Raw genomic sequence first — 20,152 nt, forward strand, 5'->3', positions numbered from 1 at the left:
GACGCAAGAGACCAGGACAGTCAGTCTTAAAAATTTTGAAGACCGTAGTGAGGGCTTTAAACTGGACTCGGGCTTCCATGCGTAGCCAGTGTAGTTTCTGGATGGTGTTTCTTGCGGAATATACCAACTCCGCGGGATCCAGATGTAAACTTAGCATGAGTGACCATTTTGAACCCCCACCGGTCTAGGGCTTTGAAGGCCCTGCCCGTTAAGTGTGCTTCCTAAAGTAGTGCGACTTTGGGGCCCTTGCGCTTAAGGTATTGTAGAACTAGACCTCGTTTTATTTTGTGCCCCAGACCATTCGCATTCCAGGATATCGCTGACCGTGTCGGGCATGACATTTTCACAGCCTGGGAGCCAGGGACCTCGCCATCTAGAGTGTGCCATTGTGTGTAGTCTTTAAAGCCCTAATGTAACAAATATTTCTCTTTACTGCGTGGCCAAAGTGTTGGATGTACGTGCTCATACAGTTCGTTGTTATGCACCAAAAACCTTTGTGTGTGCACATGGTCCATGTAAGTAATTGTAAGCATTCATGGAGTGATTGTGAACTAAATAACCTATAATAATGCAAAATTAAGCCAACAACAAGTAAACCCCCAACCCCCCACCCTGCCTCCCTGCCCGGCGGATCCCAAACTGTCCACCACCCCAACTGAGCAGAGTGCTTGTTACCCCGAGACAACTAACATTCTGGAGGGTGAGACTTCTGCGACTTTAAAGAAACCCTTGTCCCCTCACAGTGTTCATGTGGTGCTGTGCCAAAATAATAGGTCCTACCTGCGGTAGAGCGGCAGTCTTCGTTTTGAGTCCAACATCTCGCCTCAGGACGACATATCTTCAGTGCAATTAAAACCGCCTCCCACCTTCCCGCTTGTAACTGTAATCTCCGGGCCGTGTTCAGATAGTAGGGCCATAGCATGGTTGCACAGTATTTGCTGGTCAGTTCCAAACTTAAATCCGTTAGTGATCGAGATGCGAGGTTCCGTCTTGAAGTCTGTCCGTTGTGGCTACTGGTCGCCCCTTCATCTGTTGTGTCGCTGCGCGTCGCGTTTCTTGGGTCCTCCCGCTGGTCCCCTTCCTTCCAGCCAGTTTTGCGCCTCCCCAGGGGATTCGAAAAACCATACTTTCCCCTCTGATTCACTGCGCAGCTTCACTGGGAAGATAGAGTATTTCAGCTCCCGTGCTCTGAGTTCCTTTTTGATTTCTGTGAAACTGCGCCATTGCTGCGCCACCGCCGCTGTGTAATCAGGATAGAAAGTGACCTCTGAGTTATCAATTTTCAGCGGTGGGCCAACTCGTGCGGCCTGCAAGATTTCGTCACGGTCTCGGAAATTAAAGATCCTCGCCAATATCGGACGGGGTGGTGCTCCCGGTCGTGGCTTCCCTCCAGGCACTCGGTGAGCACGTTCCACTGAGAAGTAATTGGACAGTCCTTTCGGTTGAAGTTGGTTTTGTATGAGGTCTTCCACGTAAAGGTCTAGTGCTGGGCCCCCAGAGGATTCCGGTACACCTACGAGGCGCACGTTATTTCGCCGGGAACGGCCTTCTTGTTAGAGTTTGGCTTTCGGGAGACGATTGTCATCCTCCAACTGCTTTTTTTGTTTAAGTTCGGCTGTGTCTCCAGTAAGTCCTGACGTCGTCTTTTCGACTTCTATTAAGCGATCTGATAGTTTCGCGAAGTCTGCCCTGATTAGGAAGACATCAGTGGAGATGGAACCCATTGAGGTTTGCATTGTTTTCAATGCTGCCATGACATCCTGTAGGGTGATCTGGTCTGCCCCTGTTGCGCCCGCTGCCTGGGTATTGGGCCGGGACTGCTGGGGCGAGGTGCGCAGTGTGTCCTCCCGCGGTGTGTCTGATTTGCCTTTGGTGTATGCGTATTTATCTAGCCTCGGGGGCGGTTGCCCTCTGGGCCCTCTGCCGCTCATTTTTTGGAGCTCCGGTCATTGCTCTGTGGGGTGTTCTCGTCCTGCCCTCGACTGATTTACGGTTGTTCCGGGGCCCTTTCTGGGATGTCAAAGCCTTTCTTTTGTGGAGTGGAGAGGCAATTGCAGCAAAAGCACCGTGCGATGTCGGGCCCTACACTATGGCCCCTAGTACCCGGCTTGATCACGCCGCGTTGGCCAGTGTGCCGTAGGTACGGAGCATGCCCCAGTATTTACTGTCCTGCGGTGAGCATTGTTATACCGCCTCTACTGTGGGTACGCCGGGTTGTAGCTGTAGCTACTGTGGCAACCCGGGGGGTTCACTCACTCTTTAGATGTCTTCTCTATCTTTCGAATGGGGCCCCCAACCCGTACCTGACGGGTCCGCTTTTGCGGAATGAAGGCCGCCTCCAATTCGCTTTGGCGCGAATGTTCCCTCCACCGGGCTCTGGCTGCGCTACAGTGCTCAGTCACTTTAGGCTGTATTCGCGGCTATGCCGTCAAAGGGGGTCCTCCCTGTCACTCCCCTGTCGGTGTTATGTAGGGCAGGCCCCGGCTCCTCACCTTCGCGCCTATTGTTTACCCCCGTCGTTCAGGGCTCCGTACCGTCGGGCAGCTGGTGTAATTTAGTCCCCGGCTCCGGCGTGGTAGTTAGGCCTCAATCTTCGCCACCGTCTAGCTTCGCGGGGCCCAGGGGTACAGATGAACAAATTAGTGCAGCGTGTATCGGAGGTTCGCCCGCTGCAAATTCGTGTGCACAGCTCCGACTTTTTATCGGATTAATAGACTGATTTCGCAGGGATGGGCTCTAACGTCGTAGAGCTCTGTTAGTGTGTGGCCATCTTGTCCTGCCACTAGCCACCGTGGCTTCAATCTTAACGTGGGTTACTGCTATTGTGGATATATATATATATATAAGTGGAGTGGTGTGGCTCACTGATTAGAGGCGGCAGACCCGGAAGCAGAGGACGGCCCGGGACCAGGGTTCAATTCCCGACGCGGCAGGGTCGTGTACCAGGGTCAGCGGACTCGATAATTCTCGCCTCGGTGCCTACTCTAACCAGGGATCACACTCTGCAACTCTGGGAATTAGCTTGCCTCATCTCCACAACGGCCCCCCACATACGCCGGGGATGCCTGGTTTCACCTTGGAGATACCCAGTAGGGACCACCTCACAGGGAAAGCCAGGACGGGTTCCCCAGCGGTCTACAGCGCGGAGATACCCCATGTGGGGTGATCCATGCGCTTTACAAGACATCATTTCCATTACAATATATATATATATATCTATCTCCAAACGTTCTCCCAAAGGAATTGAGTTGCACACACAACGTGGTTATTTAGAGATGATTTACTTCCTTTCATTTACAGGCTCCGTTTGCTTCCTAATGCATTTCGACCGGCTTCAGTCTTCTTCAGAGGAGGAGCAGGCACATCACGTCTGGCGGCGCTTTAACACACAGAACCATCGGTGCTTCATATTTAATTAGTTAACCCTTCCATGGGCGTTACTTCACCTTGAGCATCCTGGTATCTGTAGTCGCTTCACCGCCCACAGCGAACTTCCCTTCAGTGGGTTATTTTTCTGCCAAGTTCTTTAATCCACGTTGCCCTGACAATCCTTTTCCGTAATTGCCCGGGCCATTGCCAAAGTCCAGTCTGTGGCGGCAGCCTCTACCCTATGCCTTACGGCGGATTTCTTCACTCGGTCTGTTTCGGGTAGGTGAGGCGCTCTTATTTGGAGGTGCGTGATTCCACGGCGAGACCACGCCGTAATGCATCCAAACGTTCTCCCAAAGGAATTGAGTCGCACACACAACGTGGTTATTTAGAGATGATTTATTTCCTTTCATTTACAGGCTCCGTTTGCTTCCTAATGCATTTCGACCGGCTTCGGTCTTCTTCAGAGGAGGAGCAGGCACATCACGTCTGGCGGCGCTTTAACACACAGAACCATCGGTGCTTCATTTTTAATTGGTTAACCCTTCCATGGGCGTTACTTCACCTTGAGCATCCTGGTATCTGTAGTCGCTTCACCGCCCACAACGAACTTCCCTTCAGTGGGTTATTTTTCTGCCAAGTTCTTTAATCCACGTTGCCCTGACAATCCTTTTCCGTAATTGCCCGGGCCAATGCCAAAGTCCAGTCTGTGGCGGCAGCCTCTACCCTATGCCTTACGGCGGATTTCTTCACTCTGTCTGTTTCGGGTAGGTGAGGCGCTCTTAATTGGAGGTGCGTGATTCCACGGCGAGACCACGCCGTAATACATCCAAACGTTCTCCCAAAGGAATTGAGTCGCACACACAACGTGGTTATTTAGAGATGATTTATGTTCGAGGCATGTGGGCTGCTGAATTCATATCTGTACATATCTGTGCATAGATCGCCGCCTAGTGTTGGGTCCGGATGATTGCACATTGTTGTCCTGGAAGAGTCTTCGAAGTATCACGAGATAGGTGGCTCCTCCCCTGGACTACAGTGCGCATGGGCATCGCCTCCATCCCCAGATTGTTTTTTTCCGCCATTGGGTTCGGATGTGTTTCGGTTCCCTCTGTCGGAATCGATAGTTGTTTAACTTTCCTAACTTGAGACCAAAAGGTCTTTAGGCTTAGCGTCGGTATTGTCCATTGTTCGGGTTTGTTTGTTCTTCAGCTCCGAACTCTTGCTGTCCTTCCGTGTGCTGTCGGCGCGGACGGGCCTACACGACGCTCCAGGCTACTTAACATGGAACGAACTCCGTTTAAGAGGTGCCCGGTGTGCACCTCAAAGTATTCACACCTCGACGTGCACCCTGTGTGCAACAAATGTTTGTCGCCGGACCATGATGAGGCCAGGTGTATGGCCTGCTCCAAGTTCCGGTGTAAGAAGACTCTCAAGCTTCGTCGGGCCGCTAGACTCCAGGCCCAGTTATCTGCGCCCCCGCCAGACAACATCTTCGAAGAAGTTGGAGACGACAATGTATTTCAAGTTTCGGACTCTAGCCCGGCGTCGGAGGATGAGACCTACGACGCGGGGGACGAGGAGTTTGATGAAGTCGTCGGAGAGGTAGGGGACGACGACGGGGCCATTGCCACCGTGGAGGATAGCTCGGAGGAGGAGCATCCTCAGACTGACTCGGGGGTCGATCCCCAATATACGGCCCAGGTCGAGGGATCGCCTTCGGGCCTTACCCAAGACCTTAATACTCGTCCCACGGCCCCGCCTCCGGGCCCGGCCACGGACATTGGTAACGCGCCACTCCCGGTGAAGAAACCGAAAGTGAAGCCATCGGGGTCCACACCAACGGTATCTAAACCGAAAGTGAAAGTCGCACTGGTGGGACAGAAGGCTCCAGAGGCCTCAGCGCCTAAAAAGCCCAAAATGGCCGCCGACATCAAGAGCCACGCCAAGATGGCCTACCCGAAGACCCCGGTGTCGAAGCCGAAGACGACCGACGCGGCCGCGTCGGCGCCGAAGATGGTCGAGGTCGACGACCCGAAAAGGGTCTCGAAGAAGCGGCAAGACGACCCCAAAGCTCTGGCTGCGCCGATTCCGGTCGTCAAGGCCAAGGGTGGTGATGTGTCGGCTCCGAAGACCGTGCCTTTGATCGCCGACCCGACTCCGGACTCGGGGGACTCGCTCGAGCCGGTCCAGCCCTCCCCGTCCTTAACCAAGAGGGTCACGGAGTCCCTTCAACGGATTCGGAAGGACGCAGTGGCTCCCGAACCGAAGGATGTGGTGCCGAAGCCTACACAGAAGCCGGCAAAGGCGCAGACGCCGATCCGCTTCATGCTGCCACCGAAGACGACGCCGAAGGCTTTTGCTCCAAGGCATGGGGTCGGGGTGCCCTTGAAGCTGGTGTCGACGCCCAAAGCGTCATTGGTGGTGCCGAAGCCTCGGATCCAGCCCCTCGCAGACGAGGAACGTCGAGAGGTTGTCATCGACGCCAACACAGGCAAACTCTCTCTCCTTAAAAGGAAAATCACCACGGAGCCAGTATTGGAACATTTCCGTATTCCAATGAAAAAGAAGTTGGACTCTGCAGGTACTGCTGCTCCTGTAGAGCCTGCATCTCCACAAAATCTGGAACTCTCACCAACCCATTCTAACGCTGGGGAAGGTGATGGGGATGAGGAGGACGAGTACAACTATCCAGCGTACTCGGACCCGGAGGAGGTCAATGAGCCTTGGTCGGCTGGAGGCGACCCTGAGGACCCCCAGTCAGGTCACGAACCGCAGCTTTTTGCAGCAAAAACTTCTCCAACAGAGGACTCTGCAGCCTTCAACGCTCTTATTGAGAGAGCTGCGGCTAATCATGATGTCGACCTACATGCGGACCCTGTGGATGCCGATTTTCTGTTTGACACTTTTTCAGTGGCTGAAAAGTCGGTCAAGACATTGCCTATGCTCAAGGGAGTGCTGAAGCACGCGCCGGAGGTTTTCAGAGAGCCCACTCGGGCGCGAGTCATCAATCCTCGTATTGACAAAAAATACAAGGCAGCGCCCACTGATCTAACGTACATCAAGGGACACTTGCCACTGGATTCCTTGGTTGTATCCAACGCACGCAAGCGGGCGAACTCGCAGACCACGGGTGACGCTCCTCCCCCAGACAAAGAGTCAAAAATCTTTGAAGCCTCAGGAAAACGTATTGCTGCGCAGGCAGCTAACATTTGGCGCATTTCAAACACGCAGGCCCTACTTGCACGCTACGATAGGGCGCACTACGACACCCTAGAAACACTTCTGCAGCACTTACCTGATCAGTACAAAGAGGCAGCTGAGATGTTGATTCAGGAGGGGAAGCTAATCACAAATGCTTCCATTAAGTGTGCACTGGACGTGGCTGATACCGCCTCCAGGGCTGTAAACACTAGCGTGTTACTGCGTAGGCATGCATGGCTTAGGATATCAGGCTTCAAACCAGACATACAGACAACCATCTTAAACCAAACAGTTAATCCAGACCACCTGTTTGGCCCTGAGGTGGATGCAACCCTTGAAAAAATGAAGAAAGACACGGACACGGCTAAGTCTATGGGGGCCCTCCAGTCACAGCAGTTTCGGGGTGGTTCCTTTCGCCGCTCCAATAACAGAGGCACCTCAAGGGGTCAGGCATCACAATCCACGCAGTACTATAAAAGCAACACCCAAACCTCATACACCAACAAGGGTAGAGGTGGTTACAGGGGCAACAACGTCAAAGGCAGAGGACGTGGAAACAACAGCTCCAGGTCCTCCACCACCAACAAACAGTGACGCCTTGTCACTGCCCCCCGACCACACAACACCGGTCGGGGGGAGACTCCAGCAGTTCCTGCCCGCGTGGAAATCCATCACCACGGACACGTGGGTCAAATCTTATCCAGTACGGTTACTGTCTGGAACTTACTTCCACACCACCAAACATACCTCCAAGAAACCGTCCTATGTCCGGCGAGCACTTGCACTTGTTGCAGCAGGAGGTCAAAGTCATGCTGCAAAAAGGGGCAATAGAGCTCGTGCCACTGCAAGAAAGGGGAACAGGAGTTTACTCTCTGTACTTTCTAATTCCCAAAAAAGACGGATCCCTCAGGCCCATCCTGGACCTCAGGCCCCTCAACTGGTACATTCTGTCGGAGCACTTCCATATGCTCACGTTGCAGCAGGTTCTCCCTCTGCTTCAACAAGGGGACTTCCTGGCTACGCTAGATCTCAAGGATGCATACTTTCACATCCCCCTGCATCCTTCTCACAGGAAGTACCTCAGATTCACAATTCAAGACCAGCACTACCAGTTCAGAGTTCTGCCTTTCGGGGTCACCACAGCGCCAAGAGTTTTTACGAAATGCCTGGCGACTGTGGCAGCGCATCTAAGACGCCAGAATGTCCACGTCTATCCCTATCTGGACGACTGGCTCATTCAGGCAAAGACAGAACAGCAGTGCGCCGACCACGTGTCCCGCACCATTCATCTCCTGCACGATCTGGGATTCTTGCTGAATTACCCAAAATCCCATCTCCAACCCGCCCATATATGGCAGTATCTGGGCGCGACAATAGACACTCTGGCAGCCACTGCGCAGCCAAATTCAGTGAGAGTCACCAGTATCCAGACGCTGATCCAACGATTCAGACCTCAGCACTCGCTTCCAGCGAAGGTGTTCATGCAGTTGATAGGCATGATGGCCTCCTGCATCTCCATCGTCCCGCACGCGAGACTGCATATGTGTCCGCTTCAGGAGTGCCTAGCACGTCGGTGGACTCAGGCTCATGGACAACTAACAGACCTAGTGTTGGTGAGCGGTCGGGCGTACAACTCTCTGCATTGGTGGAATCCACAAAACCTTTGCAAGGGCCGACCGTTCCAAGAGCCTGTGCCACAGATTATCCTGACAACGGACGCTTCTCTCCAGGGATGAGGAGCGCATGTACTCCACTACACAGTGCAGGGACTATGGACACTACAGCAAAGGAAGATGCACATCAATGTATTGGAACTGATGGCAATCTTCATGGCCTTGAAGGCATTCAAAGTACATTTGTGCAACAAGGTCGTGTTGATCCGGACGGACAACATGACAGCCATGTACTACATTCAGAAGCAGGGAGGCACACACTCTCCGCAGCTGTCTCATCTGGCTCAGAGCATGTGGAAGTGGGCCATTCAGAGGAACATCTTCCTCATGGCGGAGCATCTCCCAGGCAAGGACAATCAGATGGCGGACCTGCTCAGCAGGCACAGCCACCAAATGCACGAGTGGGAGATACATCCATCAGTACTGCAACCGTACTTCCAAAGGTGGGGTCATCCAGGGATAGACCTGTTCGCCACAAAGGAGAACGCAAAATGCCAAAGCTTCGCCGCCAGGTTCCCACACCCGCAATCGCAGGGCAATGCGATGTGGATGAACTAGTCAGGCAGATTTGCGTACGCTTTTCCCCCAGCACCTCTGATACCGCTGGTGGCACGCAAGCTCAGGCAGCACTCGATGACTCTCATCCTGGTTGCTCCAACGTGGGCTCGCCAACCATGGTACACCACGTTTCTGGAACTTTCCGTGGTACCGCATCAAAGGCTTCATCTCACACCCAGCCTTCTGACGCAGAGCCATGGCGACATTCAGCACCCAGACCCGCAACAGCTCAACCTGGCGATCTGGCTCCTGAAGTCCTAGAGTTTGGCTACCTCAACCTTCCCCCCCGATTGCATGAACATCATTCGGGAGGCAAGGAAGCCCACTACTAGAGCATGTTATGCGGCTAAATGGAAGCGGTTTGTCATTTATTGTGTGAACCACGACATTGACCCGCTAGATGCTTCCATTCAAAACATCATTTGTTACCTGTTCCATCTGTACCAATGCAATTTGGCGTATTCTTCCATCCGCATTCACCTGTCTGCGATGGCAGCATACCTCCAGAATAGGCAACACCTATCACTTTTCAAGGTTCCTGCTATCAAAGCCTTTTTGGAAGGACTCAAAAGGGTCATTCCACCACGGACACCACCAGCTCCAGAATGGAACCTCAATGTGGTTCTTACAAGGCTGATGGGTCCTCCTTTTGAGCCACTGCACTCTTGTGAGCTTCAGTTTCTGACTTGGAAGGTGGCTTTCTTAGTAGCACTTACATCGCTACGGCGGGTTAGTGAGTTACAAGCACTCACCATCCAAGAACCTTTTTTCCAAGTACATGCTAACAGGGTGGTGCTCCGCACTAACCCTAAATTTTTACCCAAGGTTGTATCTCAATTCCACATGAACCAGACAATTGAGTTGCCAGTGTTTTTTCAAAACCCTGAGTCGCTGGCGGAGCGGATGCTCCAAACCCTTGACGTTAAAAGAGCCTTAATGTACTACATTGACAGGACAAAGGATTTTCGTAAGACCAAGCAACTTTTCGTTGCATTTGCCTCACACCACAAGGGAAACGCTATTTCCAAAGTGGGTATCGCTAGATAGATCGTGAAATGCATTCAGATCTGTTACGCTAAGGCTAAACGCACTCTTACAATTCCACCAAGAGCCCACTCCACCAGAAAGTTGGGGGCCTCTATGGCTTTCCTTGGTAACATTCCCTTAGAGGATATTTGTAGAGCAGCCACATGGTCTACCACACATACTTTTACTAAACATTACTGTGTAGACGTGCACTCTAAACAGCAGGCAGCTGTTGGTCAGGCTGTTCTCAGAACACTTTTTCAAACTGCTGCAGCTGGCACGGGCCGCCGCCGATAAGAGGGGGACTGCTATGTATTCTATGCACAGATATGAATTCAGCAGCCCACATGCCTCGAACTGCAAATGCTACTTACCAGTATGCATCTGTTCTTGGCATGTAGGGCTGCTGACATTCATATCGCCCGCCCTCCTCCCCGGCGCCTGTAGCAGCTGCAGTATTCATATATATATATATGCTCATAGCATGGTCATCACTCACATAGTTCACTCCATCTCTGCCAATGGCTAAAAACAATCTGGGGATGGAGGCGATGCCCATGCGCACTGTAGTCCAGGGGAGGAGCCACCTATCTCGTGATACTTCGAAGACTCTTCCAGGACAACAATGTGCAATCATCCGGACCCAACACTAGGCGGCGATCTATGCACAGATATGTACAGATATGAATGTCAGCAGCCCTACATGCCAAGAACAGATGCATACTGGTAAGTAGCATTTGCATTCCTTTCATTTACAGGCTCCGTTTGCTTCCTAATGCATTTCGACCGGCTTCGGTCTTCTTCAGAGGAGGAGCAGGCACATCACGTCTGGCGGCGCTTTAGCACACAGAACCATCGGTGCTTCATATTTAATTAGTTAACCCTTCCATGGGCGTTACTTCACCTCGAGCATCCTGGTATCTGTAGTCGCTTCACCGCCCACAACGAACTTCCCTTCAGTGGGTTATTTTTCTGCCAAGTTCTTAATTCCACGACTTTATTACAAGACATCATTATATATATATATATATATATATATATATATATATATATATATATATATATATATATATATATATATATATATATATATATATATATATATATATATATATATATATATATACACACACACACACACACACTTCATTATTTAGCAGCGGGCTTTGTCTGTCAAAAGGGATAATTTTCAGAAGTCAAAATTGCAGATTTAAAACTTTAGACAGGCTATAGTAAAAACCTGCTATCCTGTTTTGCACCATCACTTTAGTGGTGGCACAATGTGTGCTGCAGTACACTTGTGACATTTAACTTACAGGCCATGGATACACATTGTACCATATAAGAGAGAGTTACAGATAAGTTAAATATTCCAAGTTCGGAGTATAGCTAGTTTCAACATGTTTTAGTGGTCTGAGTATATGCACTGGAGTCTGGTTAGCAGAGGTCCAGTGCACAGTCAGAAAGCCAGCAGCATCAGTTTAAAAAAAGGGAGCGATCATGCAAAAATATGCATTTCTCTACAGGTGCTATTTAGATTAAATGGATGCACAAGGTTAGCGAAATTGGAGAATATTAACTGATTTTAGACAATTTTTATAGGCCATCATAACAAAGGTATGCATTTAAAGATCCATTGGTAAACCGTCTGGGGCTCTTGCTTTCTCAGCTGAGGGAAGTCTACTAAGGAGCCAGTAATCAGGACAAATGAGCAAAAGTAAGCTGTTAGTAAGTTAGCCTTGAGTCGGGGTTATACTTCGTAAGTGAGTGGGGAAATGTGAAGGGACCTCCAGCATAACACCGGTCAAAAGACTTTCCTAAACATGCTTTCTTAGTAGGGGAATGTTAACATTGTAAACCACACCAAGATGCTTGGGTTCGGAGATAATGCCTACAGGAGTAGGTTTTCCCGTCATCCAGGACTCTTGCAGTCATCTGTTCCTCCCTTAGTCCCACACAACCATGGAGTGAATATTTGCCTACAGTCCAGACCCGGCCCCTCGGTCATGGTTGTCTGGAGACTCAGCCGCTAGGTCTGGTAGCATACTCACAGAGAACGTCTTTGGTAGCCAAAGTCTCGTTAATTTCGAAGTCCCTATCGACACTCCCCTCACTTCAGGTTTTGCTTGGATTCCTATCATGGACTTAGCAGGGTGTCATCCTCTCCAGTTCCTTCCTCTGATCTGTGCCCTTTCCAGAAGGTGTACTCTATTCAGTGTAGTTGCCACCTTACGCCAGCCTTCACACTGTCGCCTTAGAGGCGGGCAGTTCTATCTCCTGTTGTTGGATTATTATCTGTGTTTACATAAATCTGTCATGGGTATCCCAGTTAGATCAATTATTGAGAGATCAGAATTAGTCTACTACTGTCAAAACAGACTTATCCAGGACTTATCTAACTTCACTTGTGCTAAAAAAAAAGGGTGCCCTGAGCGTCCTATGCTATCTATCTCAGGCATGTCTGAACAGCAACATCCTGTGTACCCTAAATGCTCTCCTGTTTATTGGCCCAAACTGTATACTGCATTAACAGCATCAGATATACAATTGAATGGATTTTCCTGGAGGGGGGGGGGGGGGGTGCTGTGAGCAATGGCAGGACATCTTCACAATGCAGGAGTTGCTTCTTAAAGCCAACACATGCCGAAAGATGTAAATAACAGTACCAAATTTAAGCTTGGCCATATTAATTTGGCAGAAGTAAACTTTGGAGGTAAATGGCCTAATCACCAGTGTCAGTCATGTCTCTCATGCCGTTCGACTTCACACAAAATGAAGGGCTAAAACTAATTTACAAAGAAAATGGGAATTGTATTGATATGTCTATATCTATAAGAGACACGTTAGGGATAGATGCCTTACGTTAGAATTTCCCCAGACGTCAGAATGGATCTGGAAAGTTTTTCTTAGCAGTACCCCTGCGCGTCAGTAGGTGGCGTCCTGCGGCTCCGCATCAGTCACTGGCATCGTAAGCGCCGAGCTGACGTCACCGAGACTACTTAGGCGCCACCCATGCGTGCTGACGTCAGCCTAAAGTCTAGACCTGGGTCATGGTGTCTGGAGATTCAGACGCTAGGTCTGGTAGCATATTCACAGAGAAATTCTTTGGCAGCCAAAGTCTTGTTCATTTCGAATTCCTTATCGACACTCCCCTCACTTCAGGTATTGCTTGGATTCCTTTCATGGTCTTCCCGCGCCAGCAAGCGCAGATCCGGATAGAGCAGGTACCTCAGTCACTTTTTGTAAACTTGTAAACTTGCAGATTTGTAGAGCGCAAATTGTTTCCCGGAGGCGTCCAAGCGCTAGGATAACCAGAGCCTACTGAAGGGCAAGGGGGGAAGGGAGGCAGTTAGTAAGCGGATGCAAACAAAAAGGTCTTTAATTGCTTGCGGAACTCAGTGAGGTTAGGGTTAGCTCTGAGATGGAGTGGCAAGGTGTTCGAGGTCTTGGACGCGTTGTATGTAAACGTCCTTCCGCCAGATCTGGATCCTTTTATTCTTGGCACCACTGCCGAGAAGGTCTGGCTGGAACGAAGACTTCGGTTTGGGGTGTAATGGGTAACCAGGTCACATATGATGCTGGGTCCTATGTCCCAGAAGGCTTGATGGGCTATGCATAGTGTCTTGCACAAAACTCTCTGCCGGATTGGAAGCCAGTGAAGGCTAATCAGTCCGGCCCTCACTGAGTGTCTGCGGGGGATTTTGAGCAGTAAGCGCGCAGCGCAGTTTTGTACAATCTGCAGCCTGCGTAGGGTGTATTCTGGGGCGCCGAGATTGAGTGCATTATTAAAATCAAGGCGTGATTGAATAAGACCTTGAATGGCTACCTGTTTGGCTTCCATGGGGAGGAGGGGAAATATTTTATTTAGCACCCTCATGATGCCAAAACAGGTGGCTGAAAGTTTTGTGGCTTGGACATTGAAAGATAACGAATTGTCCAGCCACACTCCGAGGCTTTTGATGTTATTTTTGGGGGTTGGGGGAGGGCCTAGACATGGGGGCCACAGAGAGGGAGGAAGGGCCAGATCTGATGGGCCTAGGAGCATCAGCTCTGTTTTGTCCCCGTTCAATTTCAGGGATGATGATGACATCCAGTTCCTCACCTCCTCCAGGCATTCTCTGAGCCCGCCTGGCGCAGTTCGGTTTGCCTCCTGCGCCAGTGAGACCACTAGCTGCGTGTCGTCCGCATAGGAGATGATCTTCACTCCAAATGGGCGGACGACATCGGCCAGTGGTCTCATGTACAGATTGAAAAGGGCAGGGTTTAGAGAGGAGCCCTGAGGAACACCGCACTTTAGGGGTCTGCTGGAGGACACGGATTCGCCATCAAAAACCCTAAAGGATCTGTTCTCCAAAAAAGATTTAAACCATGTCCAGGCCTTATCCTTAATCCCCGCACAGGACAGGCGGTTCAGTAAGGTGTCATGGCTGACCGTGTCAAATGCCGTGCTTAGATCAAGGAGGATCACTGCCACTGATCGTCCTGGATCCAGGATTTTTCTAGTTTCCTCTGTAACCATGAGGAGGGCGGTCTCAGTCCCGTGTTTTGGTCTGAAACCCGTCTGAGTGGGATCTAGTATGTGATGATCTTCCAAAAAGTTCACCAACTGTTGGTTAATATATTTTTCCAGGACCTTGCTCACCCATGGGAGCAGGGAGATGGGGCGATAGTTGGCTAAGTCAGACGGGTCCAAATTGGGCTTCTAAATTAATGACCTGACCATGGCTTGCTTCCAGACAGTTGGCACAGTGCTGGAGGAGATGGAAGCGTTTAGTACCTCCCTAATGACGGGCAGGGTGATCCGGGATGCTGCCAATAAGATGTCAGGAGGGGCAGGGTCGTCCGGAGAGCCTGATTTGACGCTGAGAGCTAGTGATTCAAGGGTGGGGAGATTCAGTGGGGGAAAGTTGGTTAAGCTGTGTCGAACGGGGGGAGGGGACAGGGTTGGGGAGATGTTGGGTTGGATTGATGAATTCATTTTTGGGGGGGAAATGCTGAATAAATCTTGTTTACTTTTTTAAAGAAAAACTCGGCGATATTATTGCACTGTGTGACAGATTTCTCGACGTGCAACGCAGGAGGGGGGTTAGTTAGCTTTTTAATGATCTGGAAGATCTCTCTGGGTTTAGATTTGGCCTGCAGAATTTTATCGGCGAAGTACGTGGACTGGGCTGCTTTTATTTGGATTTTATACTCGTTAATAGTTTCACGGTAGCGGGTTTTGTTGTCTGCTGAGTTATCCAGACGCCAGCGTCTTTCCGCCCTTCTACAAAGACGCTTCTTGTCCCTAAGAGACTGCGTATCCCAAGGGGCAGTTTTATGGGGCCGCTTCAGTATAGTCTTGCTCATAGGGAGAGTGGTGTCAAGGGTATGGTTGATCCAATTGACATAGGCCTGGTTTGCTAGGTCAGGATCCTCTTGTTTCTCGGGTTGTGAGCTGGCAAGTTTAATGGACCAGTTGTCAACCCCGAGGCGCGACCAGGCTCGCCTGAGCCTTGTGATGGGGGCGGGTGGTGGAGTTTTAGTCGAGGTCCAGCTGAAAGGGATCAGAAGGTGGTCTGTCCATGGCAGGGGAATGCCTGGGTCCACTGAAATATCAGGACAGTTAGTGAAGATTGGGTCCAGTAAGTGGCCTTTGGCATGAGTGGGAGTGGTAACGTGTTGGATGAGTTGTAGAGCTGCTAGATCCTCTAGTAAGGTGGCGGCTGTGTGGTCAGAGCTGCTTTTTTGAGACTTTTGTCTCACCCCTTGTTTCTCCTGGTGCGCGTAGGGATGCCTGTATTTAAGTCCTGCGGGGCCTGCCGCTGTAATATGTCGGTGGCGTACCCCCACCATGTTTGCCTCTACTGTCTGGAGACTGATCACGACTCCTGGAAATGTCGAGCCATGGCCCCAAGGCTTTGATGGAGCGGCGCTGGACGTTGCTGGAGGTCCGGCATTCATCACACCGCCGCTTCTGGTCTCGCGGCCGTTCCCGGAACCGCTCGCGGGACTGAAGTTGTTGCTCCTCGGGCTCCGAAACCTTCGCCCTCGGATTCCGGTAAGCGACGCCAGAAAAAGAAGTCGAAGAAGCGTGTTCGCTCTCCGACGTCCCCCCGCCGCTCCTCGGATGCGGACATGGGCGACAGGGGTTTTGCCCCTCCTGCTCCAATGGAGCCTGGGAGTCCCGCGGCCTACCTGCCGTACCTCTGCGCCGTTTCCGACGCAGTTTGTCCCTTCTCCGGTTCCAGTACTGCCGCCACAACCGGCCCCTTCTGCACCGGAGGCGGAGGAGGACAGGGAGGGGTGAGAGGACCCTCTTGCCCGCAGTGGGGCTCCGAGCAGGATTGGGTGCGATGATTTGGAGGATGCAGGCGGCCTCGATGTCTCTTCTGACCCAGGGTTTGCCTCTCCCCCGCCTACCATGGAGGAAGGGGCATCCTACACGATGGTGCTCCGTCGGGCTGCGAAGGCCCATTAACCTCCCCACAGTGACCCTCAAAACGAACCTCCTCACCGAGGTGTTCCAGACTGCGTCTACTTCGTCGGAGCCGTTGCTTCCCTTCAATGACGCCCTTACCGAAGTCCTCTTGGGCACTTGGTCGCGGCCGACCACTAATCCAGCGCCAGGATGCCCGTAGGGTTGCAGAGCGCTCTACAAATGCCATAAATAAATAAAATCGCACCTTTTGAGAGTTGTCATCCAGGCCTTGACGTCGCAGAGAGGTTTTCCCATGGCCCCGCCGGATAAGGACTCTGAGAAACTGGAACAGTTTGGTAAGCGGTTGTTCTCTTCGGCCAGCTTGGGGCAACGGTCTGTGAACTACGCCTTCTTATTGGGCCGCTACTCCCACGCAGTATGGCATACTGTTGCTTAGGTGTTCCCTCAGTGTCCTGAGGAGGACCAGGCTGTCCTTTCTCAGGCGATTGCTGATGGTAAGGATGCAGCTAAGTTCCCCATTCGGCGTGGTTTGGACATCGCCTACTCGTTGGGCAGGGCGATTTCTACATCTGTGGTGTTGCGACGCCACACCTGGTTGCGTTTGACTGGGTTCTCGCCCGATGTCTAGAGCTCGCTCATGGACATGCCCTTTGATGGTACCCGCCTGTTTGGCAATAAGGTTGACAGTGCTTTAGAGCGCTTTAAGGACTCGCGGGCCACGGCAAAGTCCTTGGGTCTTCCTGCAAATAACCTGGCCACTCCTGGTTTTTGTTCCTTTCGTGGCCAGGGGAGAGGCACCCAGGCACTTTCCTTCATCAAGCCTGTGCCAGAACCAGCCTCAGCGCGGCCGTAGTCCGCGCTGAGGCTGGGGTCGCAGGGGTGGGGCTGGGAATCCGCGTACGGGTCAGTCCACCTCCACCCCTGCAGCTTCTACCTCCAAACCTTCCTAATCCGAGCTTTGCGGAGCATCCCACGCCAGTGCGTGGCATGATCCCTACCACCTCCCCCACTGGCGCAACAAACAGGGCGGGCTGGGGTCGCCACCATCTCCCTCACTGGTGCAACAAACAGTGCGGTGGGGTCCTGGACCCTATGTCAGGAGGATCTGCTTCCCTGGACATGACTGGAACATCAAGGCATTACCTTGGTGGTTCAACACCTGGCAGGTTCTCTGAATGCTAGGGCGGACGAACTCAGCTGCCGGTGCTTGATGGATCACGAATTCCATCTGAACTTGGACATTTCGCAAGGTCTCTTTCAACAGTGGGTAGAGCCTTGGTTAGATCTATTCGCCACCGAAGAGAACGCGCAATGTCATCAGTTCTGCGTGTTGGAATTTCCAAGTCGGCACTCGCTCGGCTACGCTTTCCGTCACAAGTGGAGTTGCGGTCTGTTGTACGCCTTTCCGCCTATACCACTTCTGCCCAGAGTGCTGAAGAACATTTGGCGCGACTGGGCCCGAGTCATCCTTGTGGCTCCGGATTTGCCACGAAGATACTGGTATCCCGAGCTACTTAGCATGGCGATCGATCCTCCAATCCGACTGCCTCTTCGAGAGGATCTTCTGTCGCAGCAGCAGGGGACGGTCCTCCACCCGAACCTGTCCAGCTTCCACTTCCATGCGTGGAGATTGAGTGGCGACAGTTGACAACTTTCGATCTTCCTCCCAAAGTCTGTGATGTCATTCTGACAGACAGGCGGCTCTCCACAAAAACAGTATAAGCCTGCAGGTGGAACGAGTTTGTGGCATGGTGCACAGCGAAGGCTGTGGATCCCCTATCTGTCCCTTTTTCTGAGGTTCTTTTGTTCCTTCATTCTTTTGCCCAGCAGGGCTCTGCTCTGGGCACTATCAAAGGCTATCTCTCTGCCCTTTCCGCCTTTCTGATAAGCCTTCTCTTTTTAAGTCCCCGGTTGTTAACCGTTTTCTGAAAGGCATTACACATACGTTCCCTCCCGTGCCGTTCATCATGCCTCAATGGGACTTGAATCTTGTTGTGACTTTTCTGATGTGTGCTCCCTTTGAGCCCCTTCATAACTGTCCCTTGCGTCTTCTCACCTTAAAGACTGCTTTCCTGGTTGCTATCACCTCTGCCAGAAGAGTGAGTGAACTCCAGGCTCTTTCTTCAAAACCTCCTTTCCTTTCTGTTCATCTGAACAAGGTGGTTCTTAGGACCCGTCCTTTTTTTTGCCAAAGGTTGTCACGCCCTTCCACTCGGGCAGAACATCACTTTGCCCACCTTCTTTCCGCATCATTCCAGAGAAGAAGAGAGGCTCCAACGTCTGGACCCAAAACGTGCGCTCTCCTTCTACCTGTGCCGCAGACATCAGTACCAGGTGGCTGACCAGCTCTTTGTTGGCTACGTGGGCGCTAAAACAGGTCGGGCCGTGCACAAATGGACCATCTCGCGGTGGGTCGTTCTCTGCATTAAGGCCTGTTACTCGTTGGCTAAGAAGGAGCCTCCTGTGGGGCAGCTTGCCCGTTCCACCAGGGCAATAGCAGCCACTACTGCCTTGGGACGTGGCGTTCCCTTGCAGGACATTTGTCAGGCAGCTACGTGGGCCTCGCTGCACACGTTTACCAAGCATTACTGCCTTGACAGTCAAGTCCGGAGGGACGGCTTCTTTGGCCGTTCTCTTTTCCGTGACTTTCTGGTGTGATTCTGTTCGCAGACCCTCCTCCGGGGTTGGTATTGCTAGGGTATCTATTCTAAGGTAAGGAATCTATCACTAATGTGTCTCTTTCAGATGCACAAGTTACTACTTGTGTAACGATATATCTGTAAGAGACATTAGTTGGTGATAGATTCCTTACCGCCCCACCCATCCTCCCCGTTCTGTGAACCGATTTCTAGGGTTAAGGTCATCCTTTTCAGGGCCCTAGTTTTATGCACCAATGGTCAGTATCTTGTATGGCTCTGCGTTCCTGGTGCAGAAAGTCGTGTACAGAACTGACGTCAGCGCTCATGGGTGGCGCCCAAGTAGTCTCTGTGATGTCATTTCGGCACTTACGATCCCAGTGACGGACGCTGAGCTGCAGGACGCCACCTACTGACACGCAAGGGTACTGCTAAGCAAAACTTTCCGGATCCAGTCTGACGCCTGGGGATATTCTAAGGTAAGGAATCTATCACTAACTAATGTCTCTTACAGATATATCGTTACACAAGTAGTAACTTGTGCAGTGGTAGTTTCTGAACTGGGAGTGAAACAAGAGACTGCAGCAGCAAGCTATTTTGCTTTAAAGAGGATGACTTGTTGTGCTCAGGCTAATAATAAAAGAGCTGAAATATAATTGCCAGTATAGTTTTCTGCAGAATGTCAAAGGCTGTTGTAATATCCTATCTGACAAGAGCAGAATGTTACATTGTACCAAAAGAAATGATTGCTCAAGACTATCAGTTTTTAAAGGGTCTCTCATCCTTAACACCTTGAGTGCTTGAGATATTTTCCTCCTGTGCTGCATTCCCTGATTTACCATTGTTCATGACGAGCTCAGCTCGTCATGAGCACAGCTCAACCATGCCTCATGACAAGCTGAGCTCGTCATGAGCATCGAAGGGGTTAAAGGCGCTCAACTGAGTCTGGTTGTCATTTGTGAGTCTGGTTGTCATTTGTAGGTCTTTAACATATATATCCCAGGGCACAAGGGTATAATGGCAGGTGGACTTTTCACCAATTGATGACAAAATGAAAGCTAAATTGAGGAAAAAAGGTAAATATTAGTGTTAGAGTTGAGGACCTATCCTATCCGTTACTGGGGTCTTTACCTCTCCTTTGTCTTCAATTAATGTCTCAACGTTTCAATGTTCTCTTTAAAAAAAAACATTCTGGTAGAAATGGGTTTTAATGCATTGGCAGCTCTTGATGGCTTCCTCCTCTGTCCTCGTATGGCTTATGCTAT

The 20,152-nt window shown here is 51.1% G+C and overlaps 1 protein-coding gene across 1 annotated transcript in view; it reads left to right on the forward strand.

Annotated features, from left to right (window-relative positions):
* The window catches only part of BUB1B (BUB1 mitotic checkpoint serine/threonine kinase B), a 440,231-nt gene that overhangs the window by 316,212 nt on the left and 103,867 nt on the right, over nucleotides 1-20,152 (forward strand). The gene's annotated exons all lie outside the window — the stretch shown is intronic.

This window comes from Lissotriton vulgaris, chromosome 9 (genome assembly GCF_964263255.1).
Source record: "Lissotriton vulgaris chromosome 9, aLisVul1.2, whole genome shotgun sequence".
NCBI classification, from domain to species: Eukaryota; Metazoa; Chordata; class Amphibia; order Caudata; family Salamandridae; genus Lissotriton; species Lissotriton vulgaris.